This window comes from Oncorhynchus keta, unplaced genomic scaffold (genome assembly GCF_023373465.1).
Source record: "Oncorhynchus keta strain PuntledgeMale-10-30-2019 unplaced genomic scaffold, Oket_V2 Un_scaffold_23083_pilon_pilon, whole genome shotgun sequence".
NCBI classification, from domain to species: Eukaryota; Metazoa; Chordata; class Actinopteri; order Salmoniformes; family Salmonidae; genus Oncorhynchus; species Oncorhynchus keta.
The window spans coordinates 99,658-116,349 of record NW_026290873.1 but is presented as its reverse complement, the minus strand read 5'-3'; the positions used below and the strand labels follow the sequence as shown (position 1 = coordinate 116,349).

General features: G+C 41.6%; 1 protein-coding gene and 1 pseudogene across 1 annotated transcript in view; one reads left to right on the top strand and one right to left on the bottom strand.

Moving 5' to 3' along the window:
• The window catches only part of LOC127928205 (proton channel OTOP2-like), a 33,759-nt gene that overhangs the window by 5,055 nt on the left and 12,012 nt on the right, over positions 1–16,692 (bottom strand). The window lies entirely within an intron of this gene.
• LOC127928204 (pre-mRNA splicing regulator USH1G-like) overlaps positions 2,142–16,692 on the top strand; it is a 29,010-nt pseudogene continuing 14,459 nt past the window's right edge.

Sequence of the window (16,692 nt, the reverse complement as noted above, 5' to 3'; positions counted from 1 at the left end):
AAAGCAATTGGTTTCCTGGACTTGACTGAATTATTTATCTAACAGGTCAATAAGAGTGTCAGAAATAATGAGTTACTGAGTTACTTAATTTAAGTACACACAAATGAAAAAAGAAATATCCAAGACAAAGGAGATGATTGTGGACTACAGGAAAAGGAGGACCGAGCACGTCCCCATTCTCATCGACAGGGCTGGAGTGGAGCAGGTCGAGAGCTTCAAGAACCTTGGTGTCCACATCACCAACAAACTAACATGGTCCAAGCACACAAAGACAGTCGTGAAGAGGGCACAACAAAACCTATTCCCCTTAGGAGACTGAAAAGATTTGGCATGGGTCTTCAGATCCTCAAAAGGTTCTACAGCTTCACCAGAGAGCATCCTGACGGGTTGCATCACTGCCTGGTATGGCAACTGCTCGGCCTCCAACCACAAGGCACTACAGAGGGTAGTGCGTACGGCCCAGTACATCACTGGGACCAAGCTTCCTGCCATCCAGGACCCCGATACCAGGCAGTGTCAGAGGAAGGCCCTAAAAATTGTCAAAGACTCCAGCCACCCTAGTCATAGACTGTTCTTTCTGCTACCGCCAAGTCTGGGTCTAAGAGGCTTCTAAACAGCTTCTACCCCCAAGCCCTAAGACTCCTGAACATCTAATCAAATGCCTACCCACACTATTTGCATTGTCCCTCCCTTTTACGCTGCTGCTACTCTGTTATTATCTATGCATAGTCCCTTTAATAACTCTACCCACATGTACATATTACCTCAATTACCTTGACTAACCGGTGCCCCCGCACATTGACTCTACCGGTACCCCCTGTATATAGCCTCGCTATTGTCATTTTACTGCTGCTCTTTAATTATTTGTTACTTTTATTATTATTTTTCATTTTTATGTATTCTCAAAACTGCATTGTTGGTTAAGGTCTTGTAATTAAGCATTTCACTGTAAGGTCTACACCTTTCCTATCAAATACAATTTGATTTGATAAAGCATGTTTTTGAGTTCTGTGAACATAAAAATCTGAGTTTGACTGAGTGAACTTAATCCTGAGTCTATCTTATACCTATAGATCAATACATTGATGATCAATATGAGGATGCCTGAGCAGCTGCTTACCTTGTGGGAGGTGTGTGTGATCAGGTTCAGAGTGCCTGGGGGAGCCGTGTCCCTCATGGCTTTATAGCCGTCCCTAGCCACAGCCTGATTTACAGACAACAACACCAATGTACAGACAGTCATAAATGTCAAACATCTATGAGAAACAACATGCTTTGTTATATGTTCACACATTGGGAGTGTTTTTAATGATTTATCAAAGAACACTCATGTGTGGATGTATAACAAGCTTCTGCTAGAAAAACACCTTTCAACATTTTTATTTCACTATCACAACATGGCTCATCATATTGTGATGTGCTCATCAAAACTCAAATCATTAACATCACACCTTTAATGATGAGTCAGTGGATATGATGGTCTGTTCAGTAACACTGGCAGACTGCTGTTATAATGAGGTACAACTTCTTATAAGTGTGTATGAGCCTTTATAATGGCACATGAAATGTTTAAAAGCATATCAAATGTTATGTTGTTCTATGCATGACTCAACATTTCAACGGACTCTAAATGGCTATTGGAAATGAATACTTGCTCTCCGAAGCACTATCTAGAATACCAAATGGTACTTTGGCTGTCCCAATAGGAAAACCCTTCGAAGAACACTTTCTGGTTCCAGGTTGAACCCTTTTTGGTTCCATGTAGAACCCTTTTGGGTTCCATGTAGAACCCCATGTAGAACCCTTTGTGGAAAGGGTTCTATATGGAACCAAAAATGGTTCTACCGGGACACAGAAAGGGCTCTGCCATGGCGACAGCCAAAGAACCCTTTTGGAACCCTTTTTCTAAGAGCGTATAGAATATGTGTAGAATATGAATATTGAACTTGAAGTTATTTTTAAATGCCTATATATTCCAAGCTTTTTCTTTATTTTTCTATGTTCTTTCACATTTATATTAGGCTCCGTGCATTTTGTGCACATCATGTAGACCAGAACAATTATATTCCTGTGGGACCAGACAACCTAACAACAGCCCCGACGCGATAGCCCCTGGATACCAAATGCGCGTTCCTTATCGGCTCGCGCGGCCGTCACTGCAACGGCATACGCCACAATAATATTTCAGACCAGAGGAACGGCCTGGCTAACAATGAAACACAGGCGGAGGCAGGCAGTGGAACTCTAGCCCGTGGTGCCTGTCATTTAGACAGAGAGATGGGTAGATGACGACCGAGAGCAATGGAGTCGAGGGCCCGTTGATAGCATGAATGACAGGTATCACAAGGCGGCCCGGGATGGCTACCTGGACCTGCTGAAGGAGGCTACGCGGAAGGACTTGAACGCGCCGGATGAAGATGGCATGACACCGACGTTATGGGCCGCTTATCATGGCAACTTGGAGGCTCTGCGACTTATCGTGGGCAGAGGGCAAGTAGGCTTTTATGAACTGAAAATTTACTTTTCGTCACGTGTGGAATGTTGTATTCCTTTTGCTCAACTCGTGCAGTAGCTAAGGATAGATAGTGTCCATATCTCGTGTGGTTAATACTATTGTGTAATAAAACATTTAAGTATTATTGCGCACTCTTATCATGGATAGATACGATAGGTAAAGTTCCCCCTGTGTTAAATAGTTATTCTATTGCCCACCTATACGAGCTAGCCTACCCCTTCATGCAGTGCTCTGTGTAGTTTGTGTATATTATCAATGGAACGCATCACCTCTGTAGGAATTAGGTCCGGTCTAGTAAGATCTGCAGCGTTAGGTAAGGTCTGTAACATTAGGTAAGGTCTGTAACATTAGGTAAGGTCTGTAACTTTAGGTCAGGTCTGTAACTTTAGGTCAGGTCTGTAACTTTAGGTCAGGTCTGTAACTTTAGGTCAGGTCTGTAACTTTAGGTCAGGTCTGTAACTTTAGGTCAGGTCTGTAACTTTAGGTCAGGTCTGTAACTTTAGGTCAGGTCTGTAACTTTAGGTCAGGTCTGTAACTTTAGGTCAGGTCTGTAACTTTAGGTCAGGTCTGTAACTTTAGGTCAGGTCTGTAACTTTAGGTCAGGTCTGTAACTTTAGGTAGGACTAGTATTAAAGGTCTAACATTAGGTAGGGCTAGTATTAAAGGTCTAACATTAGGTCAGGTCTGTAACATTAGGTCAGGTCTGTAACATTAGGTCAGGTCTGTAACATTAGGTAGGGCTAGTATTAAAGGTCTGTAACATTAGGTAGGGTTAGTATTAAAGGTCTGAGACATTAGGTAGGGTTAGTATTAAGGTCTGTAACATTAGGTAGGGTTAGTATTAAAGGTCTGTAACATTAGGTAGGGCTAGTATTAAAGGTCTGTAACATTAGGTAGGGCTAGTATTAAAGGTCTGTAACATTAGGTAGGGTTAGTATTAAAGGTCTGTAACATTAGGTAGGGCTAGTATTAAAGGTCTGTAACATTAGGTAGGGTTAGTATTAAAGGTCTGTAACATTAGGTAGGGTTAGTATTAAAGGTCTGTAACATTAGGTAGGGTTAGTATTAAAGGTCTGTAACATTAGGTAGGGTTAGTATTAAAGGTCTGTAACATTAGGTAGGGTTAGTATTAAAGGTCTGTCACATTAGGTAGGGCTAGTATTAAAGGTCTGTAACATTAGGTAGGGTTAGTATTAAAGGTCTGTAACATTAGGTAGGGCTAGTATTAAAGGTCTGTAACATTAGGTAGGGTTAGTATTAACGGTCTGTAACATTAGGTAGGGCTAGTATTAAAGGTCTGTAACATTAGGTAGGGCTAGTATTAAAGGTCTGTAACATTAGGTAGGGCTAGTATTAAAGGTCTGTAACATTAGGTAGGGCTAGTATTAAAGGTCTGTAACATTAGGTAGGGCTAGTATTAAAGGTCTGTAACATTAGGTAGGGCTAGTATTAAAGGTCTGTAACATTAGGTAGGGCTAGTATTAAAGGTCTGTAACATTAGGTAGGACTAGTATTAAAGGTCTGTAACATTAGGTAGGGCTAGTATTAAAGGTCTGAGACATTAGGTCAGGTCTGTAACATTAGGTAGGGCTAGTATTAAAGGTCTGTAACATTAGGTCAGGTCTATAACATTAGGTAGGACTAGTATTAAAGGTCTGTAACATTAGGTAGGGCTAGTATTAAAGGTCTGTAACATTAGGTAGGGCTAGTATTAAAGGTCTGTAACATTAGGTCAGGTCTGTAACATTAGGTAGGGCTAGTATTAAAGGTCTGTAACATTAGGTAGGACTAGTATTAAAGGTCTGTAACATTAGGTAGGACTAGTATTAAAGGTCTGTAACATTAGGTAGGGCTAGTATTAAAGGTCTGTAACATTAGGTAGGGCTAGTATTAAAGGTCTGTAACATTAGGTAGGGCTAGTATTAAAGGTCTGTAACATTAGGTAGGGCTAGTATTAAAGGTCTGTAACATTAGGTAGGGCTAGTATTAAAGGTCTGTAACATTAGGTAGGGCTAGTATTAAAGGTCTAGTAACATTAGGTAGGGCTGTAACATTAGGTAGGTCTGTAACATTAGGTAGGGTTAGTATTAAAGGTCTGTAACATTAGGTAGGGCTAGTATTAAAGGTCTGTAACATTAGGTAGGGCTAGTATTAAAGGTCTGTAACATTAGGTAGGGCTAGTATTAAAGGTCTGTAACATTAGGTAGGGCTAGTATTAAAGGTCTGTAACATTAGGTAGGGCTAGTATTAAATGTCTGTAACATTAGGTAGGGCTAGTATTAAAGGTCTGTAACATTAGGTAGGGCTAGTATTAAAGGTCTGTAACATTAGGTAGGGCTAGTATTAAAGGTCTGTAACATTAGGTAGGGCTAGTATTAAAGGTCTGTAACATTAGGTAGGGCTAGTATTAAAGGTCTGTAACATTAGGTAGGGCTAGTATTAAAGGTCTGTCACATTAGGTAGGGCTAGTATTAAAGGTCTGTCACATTAGGTAGGGCTAGTATTAAAGGTCTGTAACATTAGGTAGGGTTAGTATTAAAGGTCTGTAACATTAGGTAGGGCTAGTATTAAAGGTCTGTAACATTAGGTAGGGCTAGTATTAAAGGTCTGTCACATTAGGTAGGGCTAGTATTAAAGGTCTGTCACATTAGGTAGGGCTAGTATTAAATGTCTGTAACATTAGGTCAGGTCTGTAACATTAGGTAGGGCTAGTATTAAAGGTCTGTAACATTAGGTAGGGCTAGTATTAAAGGTCTGTAACATTAGGTAGGGCTAGTATTAAAGGTCTGTAACATTAGGTAGGGCTAGTATTAAAGGTCTGTCACATTAGGTAGGGCTAGTATTAAAGGTCTGTCACATTAGGTAGGGCTAGTATTAAAGGTCTGTAACATTAGGTAGGGCTAGTATTAAAGGTCTGTAACATTAGGTAGGGCTAGTATTAAAGGTCTGTAACATTAGGTAGGGCTAGTATTAAAGGTCTGTCACATTAGGTAGGGCTAGTATTAAAGGTCTGTCACATTAGGTAGGGCTAGTATTAAAGGTCTGTCACATTAGGTAGGGCTAGTATTAAAGGTCTGTAACATTAGGTAGGGCTAGTATTAAAGGTCTGTAACATTAGGTAGGGCTAGTATTAAAGGTCTGTCACATTAGGTAGGGCTAGTATTAAAGGTCTGTAACATTAGGTAGGGCTAGTATTAAAGGTCTGTAACATTAGGTAGGGCTAGTATTAAAGGTATGTAACATTAGGTAGGGCTAGTATTAAAGGTCTGTCACATTAGGTAGGGCTAGTATTAAAGGTCTGTAACATTAGGTAGGGCTAGTATTAAAGGTCTGTAACATTAGGTAGGGCTAGTATTAAAGGTCTGAGACATTAGGTAGGGCTAGTATTAAAGGTCTGTAACATTAGGTAGGGCTAGTATTAAAGGTCTGTAACATTAGGTAGGGCTAGTATTAAAGGTCTGAGACATTAGGTAGGGCTAGTATTAAAGGTCTGTAACATTAGGTAGGGCTAGTATTAAAGGTCTGAGACATTAGGTAGGGCTAGTATTAAAGGTCTGTCACATTAGGTAGGGCTAGTATTAAAGGTCTGTCACATTAGGTAGGGCTAGTATTAAAGGTCTGTAACATTAGGTAGGGCTAGTATTAAAGGTATGTCACATTAGGTAGGGCTAGTATTAAAGGTCTGTCACATTAGGTAGGGCTAGTATTAAAGGTCTGTAACATTAGGTAGGGCTAGTATTAAAGGTCTGTAACATTAGGTAGGGCTAGTATTAAAGGTCTGTAACATTAGGTAGGGCTAGTATTAAAGGTCTGTAACATTAGGTAGGGCTAGTATTAAAGGTCTGAGACATTAGGTAGGGCTAGTATTAAAGGTATGTAACATTAGGTAGGGCTAGTATTAAAGGTCTGTAACATTAGGTAGGGCTAGTATTAAAGGTCTGAGACATTAGGTAGGGCTAGTATTAAAGGTCTGTAACATTAGGTAGGGCTAGTATTAAAGGTCTGAGACATTAGGTAGGGCTAGTATTAAAGGTCTGTCACATTAGGTAGGGCTAGTATTAAAGGTCTGTCACATTAGGTAGGGCTAGTATTAAAGGTCTGTAACATTAGGTAGGGCTAGTATTAAAGGTATGTAACATTAGGTAGGGCTAGTATTAAAGGTCTGTCACATTAGGTAGGGCTAGTATTAAAGGTCTGTAACATTAGGTAGGGCTAGTATTAAAGGTCTGTAACATTAGGTAGGGCTAGTATTAAAGGTCTGTAACATTAGGTAGGGCTAGTATTAAAGGTCTGAGACATTAGGTAGGGCTAGTATTAAAGGTCTGTAACATTAGGTAGGGCTAATAAATAAGAAATAAAGTAACAGTAGCATACTGACTGATTCAGGATAAATAAAGTAACAGTAGCCTACTGACTGATTCAGGATAAATAAAGTAACAGTAGCCTACTGACTGATTCAGGATAAATAAAGTAACAGTAGCCTACTGACTGATGCAGGATAAATAAAGTAACAGTAGCCTACTGACTGATGCAGGATAAATAAAGTAACAGTAGCCTACTGACTGATTCAGGATAAATAAAGTAACAGTAGCCTACTGACTGATTCAGGATAAATAAAGTACCAGTAGTCTACCGACTGATGCAGGATAAATAAAGTAACAGTAGCCTACTGACTGATGCAGGATAAATAAAGTAACAGTAGCCTACAGAGTGATTCAGGATAAATAAAGTAACAGTAGCCTACTGACTGATGCAGGATAAATAAAGTAACAGTAGCCTACTGACTGATTCAGGATAAATAAAGTACCAGTAGTCTACCGACTGATGCAGGATAAATAAAGTAACAGTAGCCTACTGACTGATGCAGGATAAATAAAGTAACAGTAGCCTACAGAGTGATTCAGGATAAATAAAGTAACAGTAGCCTACTGACTGATGCAGGATAAATAAAGTAACAGTAGCCTACTGACTGATTCAGGATAAATAAAGTAACAGTAGCCTACTGACTGATTCAGGATAAATAAAGTAACAGTAGCCTACTGACTGATTCAGGATAAATAAAGTAACAGTAGCCTACTGACTGATTCAGGATAAATAAAGTAACAGTAGCCTACTGACTGATTCAGGATAAATAAAGTAACAGTAGCCTACTGACTGATTCAGGATAAATAAAGTAACAGTAGCCTACTGACTGATTCAGGATAAATAAAGTAACAGTAGCCTACTGACTGATGCAGGATAAATAAAGTAACAGTAGCCTACTGACTGATGCAGGATAAATAAAGTAACAGTAGCCTACTGACTGATGCAGGATAAATAAAGTAACAGTAGCCTACCGACTGATTCAGGATAAATAAAGTAACAGTAGTCTACAGAGTGATTCAGGATAAATAAAGTAACAGTAGCCTACTGACTGATGCAGGATAAATAAAGTAACAGTAGCCTACTGATCTTTAGTTTGTTCTTTGTCTGTGGCAGGTTAGCCACACCCATAATGCCTAGGTGGTGGTCAGTGGCGATTCATTGAAGTCATGTATGTTTGTTCCATTGAAATGAACTGTTTTGGCTCGGGGTAAACAAGTAAAAGGTCACCAATACCACCACCACACTGACCACACTAATAGTGCATACTGTAGAGGCCTACCTACTGTGAACATTTCCTGTACTTTTATTGGACAGTATATGTTTTCTGTGTTTTGGAATACCATAGAATAGAATATCACATAATAGAATACCATAGAATAGAATATCATAGAATAGAATATAATAGAATACCATAGAATAGAATATCACACAATAGAATACCATAGAATAGAATATCATAGAATAGAACATAATAGAATACCATATCATAGAATCGAATATCAGAATAGAATAGATTATAGAATAGATCATTTCATAGAATATCATATAATAGAATACCATAGAATATAATACCATATAATAGAATAGAATATCATATCATAGAATATCATATAATAGAACAGAATATCATATAATAGAATAGATTATCATGGAATAGAATATCATGGAATAGAATAGAATATCATGGAATAGAAAATAATATATCTATTGTTCATTTGGTTAGAACAAAAATTGCCTTCTCCTTTTCCTCAAATAACCCCAGACATATATTGACTGGCACAGCTAGGGTCAGCCACGAGGATATAGCCTAGCTGTGTAGACCAGTTTAATCATGAACCTTTCCATTGATCGACTATTAACTGAGTAGGTTAGCTAGTTCCAGACATTTAATGTCACATAGTGCCCCTAGCAGTGCCCTGAGGCAGTGGTTCAATCCCCTGTTCTGCCAGTCACTCTACACTACTGTATCACTCATCTCATATTCTATATCTGTCAATAAAACTTCCAAATACCCCCAAAAATATCACATTGGATCTGATAAATGTTTTGTTGACGTGATGATGTGCATTGATTGATTTGGCCTCGCCCTACTTTCTTTGTGGAGGGACTACTGGCTCCAACTATAGACTAACCAATGAGCAAGCTACTGCTTAGTTATGTCACTGTTTTTCAAATAACCATAAAAGTGTCCATCTCTAATCATATCCTAGCAACATAAATGTTTGCCAAAAGAGGAAGCCTACCATGATCAGTTAAGGCTGTTGTTGTATCCTCTCCTCAGCTTAAAAACACCAGAACGTCAGAGAGGGTGAGATTAGAATTCTAGATGTAGAATGTTACTTTACTGGTTATTGTGCAGGTCAGACTTATGTGATGCAACAATGGACATCTCATCACGTCATCATCATGCTATTTCTTCTTTCAGTAAAAACGTGTAAAGTGTCATGCTTTTTTACAGACAGACAATGTCACTTAGTTTCCATGCATGTCATTTGTCAGTAGCTATAAAATTAATTCAGATCAAACATTCTATTCAGGATAGAAAATGAATATCTAATTTGGGACAATCAGTGCAAATGACCAGTGGCCAATGAGCCCGTTTAGATAACGTCAGGTTCAAAACTTATTTTAAAACTTTTTTAAAGACTGTATGAAATAATACAAATACTGAGATATTGTATGCACAAAAAAGGAAAATATAAATGTTATATACTAATTCAATTGATCAGAGAAAGAGAGTGTTTAACATGTGATAAAAAAGATGTGTAAACATTTCCCAATTTTATTGAGCGTACAATATAACTCAGTATTTGTATTATTTATTTCATACAGTCTTTTTTGCTCATCTTTATCAAGGGATGCCAATAATTTTAGACCTGACTGTATGTTGGGTTTAGATTGGGAAGCACCAGTTAACTGGAGTACACAAAGCTCTCTTCAGTGTGTTTCTGGCTGACCTGGTTTCCCTTCCTGTCCAGATAAAGAAGCCCATTAGCAAAGTAGTTCATTGGCAAAAATTCGGGGAATTCTCTCTCGCTCTCTAATCTCTATTTCTCTCGCTTTCTGTCTCTCTCTTTCTCTCCATAAATGTGTATGCACCTAATATGGGTTGGGAGAGGGGGGGGGTCCTGTTTGGGTGTTTAAGACAGGGGCTTTCACACATACCTTGTGTAGGGGAAATTGTAACGACAGTGGACACAGAGAATTAAGTATCCCCCACAAAGTAGTATACGAGGGTGAAGGTGGTTGGAGGTAGGGTGAGGATCGTACCAGAGCAATAGGCTGGTGAGGGCCTCCATACTCCCAGCTGGGGTTTCAGACCCTTATCTTTCCATGGCTCAGTTATCTGTTTCACCAGGGCCCTGTCAGGTGTCCCATTGGAAATGACACGTAAAGCTCTTACAAGATGCCACCTTTTCTCAAGCTTCCAAGGCTTTTGGTGGAGGTGGGGACAGTGGAAAGGGAGTCTCAGTCAGTGGTGGGACATAGGGAAAGCCCAGTTTCAGCTGTTCTGTCAGCAGTATTCAGCTTTCAGAGTCCAGGAGAGTACTGGGGAACTTGAGGGGTTCATAAGTGAGGGAGAGGCTGAGCTGGTGGGGCTGGGCTGCTAGATAATTTTTCTTTCATATGAAAACAAAAGGAGCACTTGTATGAGCTAGGATGTTCCATGTTGAGAGGGATGGATGCTCCCAGCTCTTTCTTCTTTGGGTTGAAAAAACAGAGTTTGTCTGGTGGGGTAACTTCTGTTGTGGGGAGATGAGGGAGCCTGACGGGGGTGTAACTCCTGTGTGTTCTCAGGTTCTGCTCACGGACGTTCCCAAACTCAGAGAAATGAAATTGATTTTCCCCAGACGTTTCACAAACTCTCGGCTGCCATCTCCAAGATGGCCTCTGGCCGCGCCCGCTGGTCGATGGTCTGCCTGTGGACTTTTATAAAAAGTGAATTGGACAGAACTTTTTGTGTGTGTTGCGTGAGTGCGTCGGAGGAGTTGCAACTAAGCTGTTGGTGGGTGGCTTGAGTGACCTAAAGAACTGGAGGCCTGTAGCGTTGTTCTGTGGAGACTATAAGGTCTTTGCCAAGGTCCTCTCTAACAGACTGAAGTCCCACTGGGACCAAATGTACTGTGTACCAGGATGCTCAATCACAGACCATCTGTTCATAATCAGAGACATAATAATCAAGACTTCAGAATGTGGACCTTTGGACCTTCTTCCTTAGAAAGCCTTTGATAGGATGGACCATGAGTATCTGTTCAATCTGCTGTCTGCTTTTGGCTGTGGGGAGAATGTTGTGGCCTGTGTTAAAATGTATGGTGAAGGTGGGTGGGGGGCTGAGTAGGGTAGCCTGGGTAGGCCAGTCTGGGTAGGCCAGTCTGGGTAGGGTGGGACATTTTCCAGGGATGTCCTCTATCGAGGCAGCTATGCACACTTACTATTGAGGAACTTCTGGGCCTGCTGCACAGGAGGCTGTGGGCAGTGTGTGCCAGACAGGGTTGGGGACAGGTGGAGCAGTATCAGCATATGCTGCTGACGTCTCAGATATGGTTAGGGAGGAGCAGAACCTACGGGGTCTAGTTTGAGAGGTTACAAGGGAGCGTCTTCGGTTCAGGTCAACTGGGACAAGAGTGAGGCTCTTGTGTGGGGTATGGAGGGACAGGGTAGCTTCCAGGGGGGTTGCAGTGGGTCTGTGAAGGGCTCAATATTCTTGGGATGTATCTGGGCATGGAGGGGTGGGTCAGGAAGAACCGGGAGGGAGTGTCATAAGTGGTGGTGTCGAAGCCAGGAGAAGTGGAGGTGGCTCCTCTACCAAGTGTCATACAGAGGGAGGGTGCTGATCATCAACAACTTGGTGGCATCGTCCCTATGATATAAACTGTTCTCAACGGCCCCGGCGGTCTGCTGCCTGTCCAGGAGGGGAGACAAGGCCTCATGGACCTGGAGAGCAGGGTGGCAGGCTTCCGACGCTGGAGGGAACTAGCATGTGCTTAAAGATCCCTTTAAGGTCGTTCAGCCACCCTGCAGGGATGTTTAATGGCATCAAGAAACTAGCTGACCTACAGCTGCTGGATGGTTGGCACAGCAGGCAGGACTCACGTCTCTGAGGCTGCTGGAGAGAGTCATGGGGAGGTCCAGGTGGCACTGCCTAAGCCACCGTTTCCACCATTGCAAGTGACAGTAGACACTAGGGACAGGCAGGAATGTCCGGAGGACGTACTGACTTTTAACACTCCGATCCTGGGGAACTTTGCGAAGGTGGGGGGCAATGCACTGTTCACCCTCAGGGTCAAGGAAGTTAGGCACAGCAGGAGCTTAGCGGGAGTGAAGGGGCATCAGTGGCAGGGGGTTGTGGGGGCTGAGAGCATGGCAGGGTGTAGGTGGAGGGTGCTCTATAAGCTCCCACTGTCGAACAGGTCAGGTGACCGAGGTATTCAACCAGTGAAAGGGCCAAATGTGTTTGGTGTAATTTGTCTCCCTCTCTCCCTGTCTCTTTCTCTTTGTAATTTCTCTCTCTCCTCTATTTCTCTCTCTTTCAGTGTGTCTGCTTTTGCCAGGCATAGTCCGATCTCTCGTTCTCTCACACAGACTAAAGTGGGCCTTGTGTGCATTTCAGGAACACAAATATACTGTAAGCAAATGCCAAATTAGGTTTGATGTGGTTCATTAGTCCTCTGTGCATTCCACCATTTTGTTGAGGGAAAATGCACACAAAGTAACACAATAATATAATAATATAATAATATATAATAATAATAATAATAATAATAATAAATGCCATTTAGCCGACGCTTTTATCCAAAGCGACTTACAGTCATGTGTGCATACATTCTACGTATGGGTGGTCCCGGGAATCGAACCCACTACCCTGGCGTTACAAGCGCCATGCTCTACCAACTGAGCCACAGAAGGACCACAATGGCAGGTCCACTTAGACAGGGTGGTGATAAAGTAACCGATAACAACCCTAGTTCTAGGAATTCCCACGGTATACACCTTATAAAACATTTACTACACTAAATGTGTACTGTACCCATCTCTCACTGATTATGATAAACAGCAGTTCTAACACCATGAAAAAGTGTGCGTGACATGTGGTACTAAAAATACTTCCATAGTCATAGTTTCTCACAACACCAGTGACTGGCTACTAGACAGCAGCACCCTTGAGATCCAGGAGACCATTTCAGTGATGTCTGACAACTTTATTGGGTTTGCTGCTGAAATACAGGCTTGGAAGATTTCCAGTGGATTTATAGTGAATTTATAGGGGATAGTGAAACAGTAGCAGTAGGGAGCAACAATCTGTCATTCTATGATGTAACAACAAGCATAGTCAGGATAGTGAGGACAGTGGAGTCCTTTTCAATTCCATTCTTATCATATTTTAAGTGAACAGGGTTTATCGTGTGTTATTATTGGGCTATGACCTGCAGTAAAAGGTGCCCAGAGAAGAGTGAGGATGTGTAAAATCATGTCATGTCTAACAACTGGAGCTGTAATTGCATAATAAACATTATGGATCATCAAATAGCTGGTCGTCTGTAGCTCAGTTGGTAGAGCATGATGTGTGCAATGCCATGATGGTGCGTTGGATTCCTGGGACCAGACATAAAATGTATGCATATAGCACTGATATTTAGATTTATTTGAGATTCGTCTGCCCAGAGTCCCGGGCATTTGTGACACAGTCCTTTAAAGCACTTGACCCTTTGAGTCCCCTTTGCACATACATTTGCACCCCAAATTATTTACCAGGAGAGTAGACAAAAAAGGAGCCCCAAAAGACACTGATAATCAAAAATGAGAGAAGAAAAAAATCTTTATTAGCATTTTGACAAATTAAGACTTAATGAAGAAAAGTACTCTTGTAACTCAGTTAAACTGTGATATATATTCTTAACCTGTTACGGCTAGACCCCTCGACAACATCCGGTGAAATTGCAGAGCGCCAATTTCAAATTAAATTACTATAAATATTAAACTTTCATGAAATCAAAAGTGCAATACATCAAAAATCAAGCTTAACTCCTTGTTAATCCAGCCGCCATGTCAGATTTCAAAAAAGGCTTTACAGCGAAAGCAAACCATGCGTTATCTGAGGACAGCGCCCCATCATACAAATGCATGACAAACATATTTTAACCAAGGAGGTGCAACACGAAAGTCAGAAATAACGATATAATTCATACCTTACCTTTGAAGAACTTCTTCTGTTGGCACTCCAAAATGTCCCAGAAACATCACAAATGGTCCTTTTGTTCAATAAATTCCTTCTTTATATCTCCAAAATGTAAATTTATTTGGCACTTTTGATTCAGAAATACACCTGTTCCAACATGACTACAAATGATATAATAAGTTACCTGTAAACTTGGTCCAAACAACTTTCCTAATCCAACCTTAGGTATCCTAAAACATAAATAATCAAATCAAATTTAAGACGGCATATACTGTGTTCAATAGCGGATAAATTCAACGTGGAGCTAGCTCCAGGTCGTGCGCAACAAACAATAGAGTCCACTTGGCTTGACACTCACAACGAGCAGCTGTACTTCTTCATTTCTCAAAAGAAAATCAACCAATTTCTAAAGACTTGCCATCTAGTGGAAGCCATAGGAACTGTAACCAGGTGCCTCGTAAATATAGTTTCCCATAGAAAACCAATTGAAAACACAGTAACCTTAATTTCTCTTTTTCCTGGATGGTTTGTCCTCAGGGTTTCGCCTGCCAAATAAGTTCTATTATACTCAGATATTTTTTTCACAGTTTTAGAAACTTTAGAGTGTTTCTATCCAAATCTACCAATTATATGCATATCCTAGCTTCTGAGCCTGAGTAACAGACAGTTTACTTTAGGCACGCTTTTCATCTGGACATGAAAATAGTGCCCCCTAGCCCGAAGAGGTTTTAATAGAACAGAATGACCCTAAACCTACCTGACCCTAAACCTACCAGACCCTACCTGACCCTAAACCTACCTGACCCTAGCTCTAGCCCTACCTGACCCTAACCCTACCTGATCCTAATCCTACCTGATCCTAAACCTAACCCTACCTGACCCTAACCCTACCTGAACCTAACCCTACCTGAACCTACCAGACCCTAACCCTACCTGATCCTAAACCTAACCCTACCTCATCCTAAACCTAACCCTACCTCATCCTAAACCTAACCCTACCTCATCCTAAACCTAACCCTACCTCATCCTAAACCTAACCCTACCTCATCCTAAACCTAACCCTACCTCATCCTAAACCTAACCCTACCTCATCCTAAACCTAACCCTACCTCATCCATTTACATTACATTTAAGTCATTTAGCAGACGCTCTTATCCAGAGCGACTTACAAATTGGTGCATTCACCTTATGACATCCAGTGGAACAGCCACTTTACAATAGTGCATCTAAATCTTTTAAGGGGGGGGGGGGTGAGAAGGATTACTTTATCCTATCCTAGGTATTCCTTAAAGAGGTGGGGTTTCAGGTGTCTCCGGAAGGTGGTGATTGACTCCGCTGTCCTGGCGTCGTGAGGGAGTTTGTTCCACCATTGGGGGGCCATTGGGGGGGCCAGAGCAGCGAACAGTTTTGACTGGGCTAACCCTACCTCATCCTAAACCTGACTCTACCTAACCCTACCAGACCCTGACCCTACCCCTACCTGACCCTAGCTCTAGCCCTACCTGACCCTAACCCTACCTGACCCTAGCCCTACCTGATCCTAAACCTGACCCGACCTGATCCTAAACCTGACCCGACCTGATCCTAAACCTAGCCCTACCTGACCCTACCTGGCCCTAACCCTACCTGATCCTAATCCTACCTGACCCTACCTGAACCTAACCCTACCTGAACCTACAGACCTAACAGATCCTAACCTAACCATACCTGATCCTAAACCTAACCCTAAACCTAACCCTACCTGATCCTAAACCTAACCCTACCTGATCCTAAACCTGATCCTACCTGATCCTAAACCTAGCCCTACCTGACCCTAACCCTACCTGACCATACCTGATCCTAAACCTAGCCCTACCTGACCCTAACCCTACCTGACCATACCTGATCCTAAACCTAGCCCTACCTGACCCTAACCCTACCTGATCCTAAACCTAGCCCTACCTGATCCTAAACCTAGCCCTACCTGACCCTAACCGGACCCTATACAAGTACAATCCGCCTTACCCAACCCTGACCATACCTGTACAGTAGAATAAGCAGGTCAGATGAATTCAAGGATGTTTCATGTATACAGAATAGTAGAGACCAATATAAAGTGTATTTTTTAAATTGTTCTGTTATTTTGTATGCGTCTGTGACCCCTCAGTTCCTAGAAGATTCGACCGTGACCCCTCAGTTCCTAGAAGATTTAGACTTCCCAGACCACCTTTGTCTTATGTTCCAGACAAGACGACACATGCAAAACAAGACACTAAAATTGGCACACTAGAGAGGAGACAGCAAATACATTCCGGAGACCCAGTTTGAACCCTTGTAGGTAACACTAGACTGTGAGAAACCAGGGTTGGGCAGGTGATATTTTAATCATTTGGCTCCCTGAGCTAATGCAGAGGCTTTAGCTCAGAAGGCTAAGTACAGTAATGTGCACCTTTTTTCTCAGAGTGCAGGGTTCTATCTAGGACCAAAAGGGTTCTTCAGCTGTCCCTATAGGGGAAACCTCTGAAGAACCCCTTTGATTCCAGGTAGAACCCTTTTGGGTTCCATTTAAAACCCTTTCCACAGAGGGTTCTACCTGGAACCAAAAAGGTTTATCCTATGGCGACAGTCGAAGAACCCTTTTGGATCCTTTTTTTCT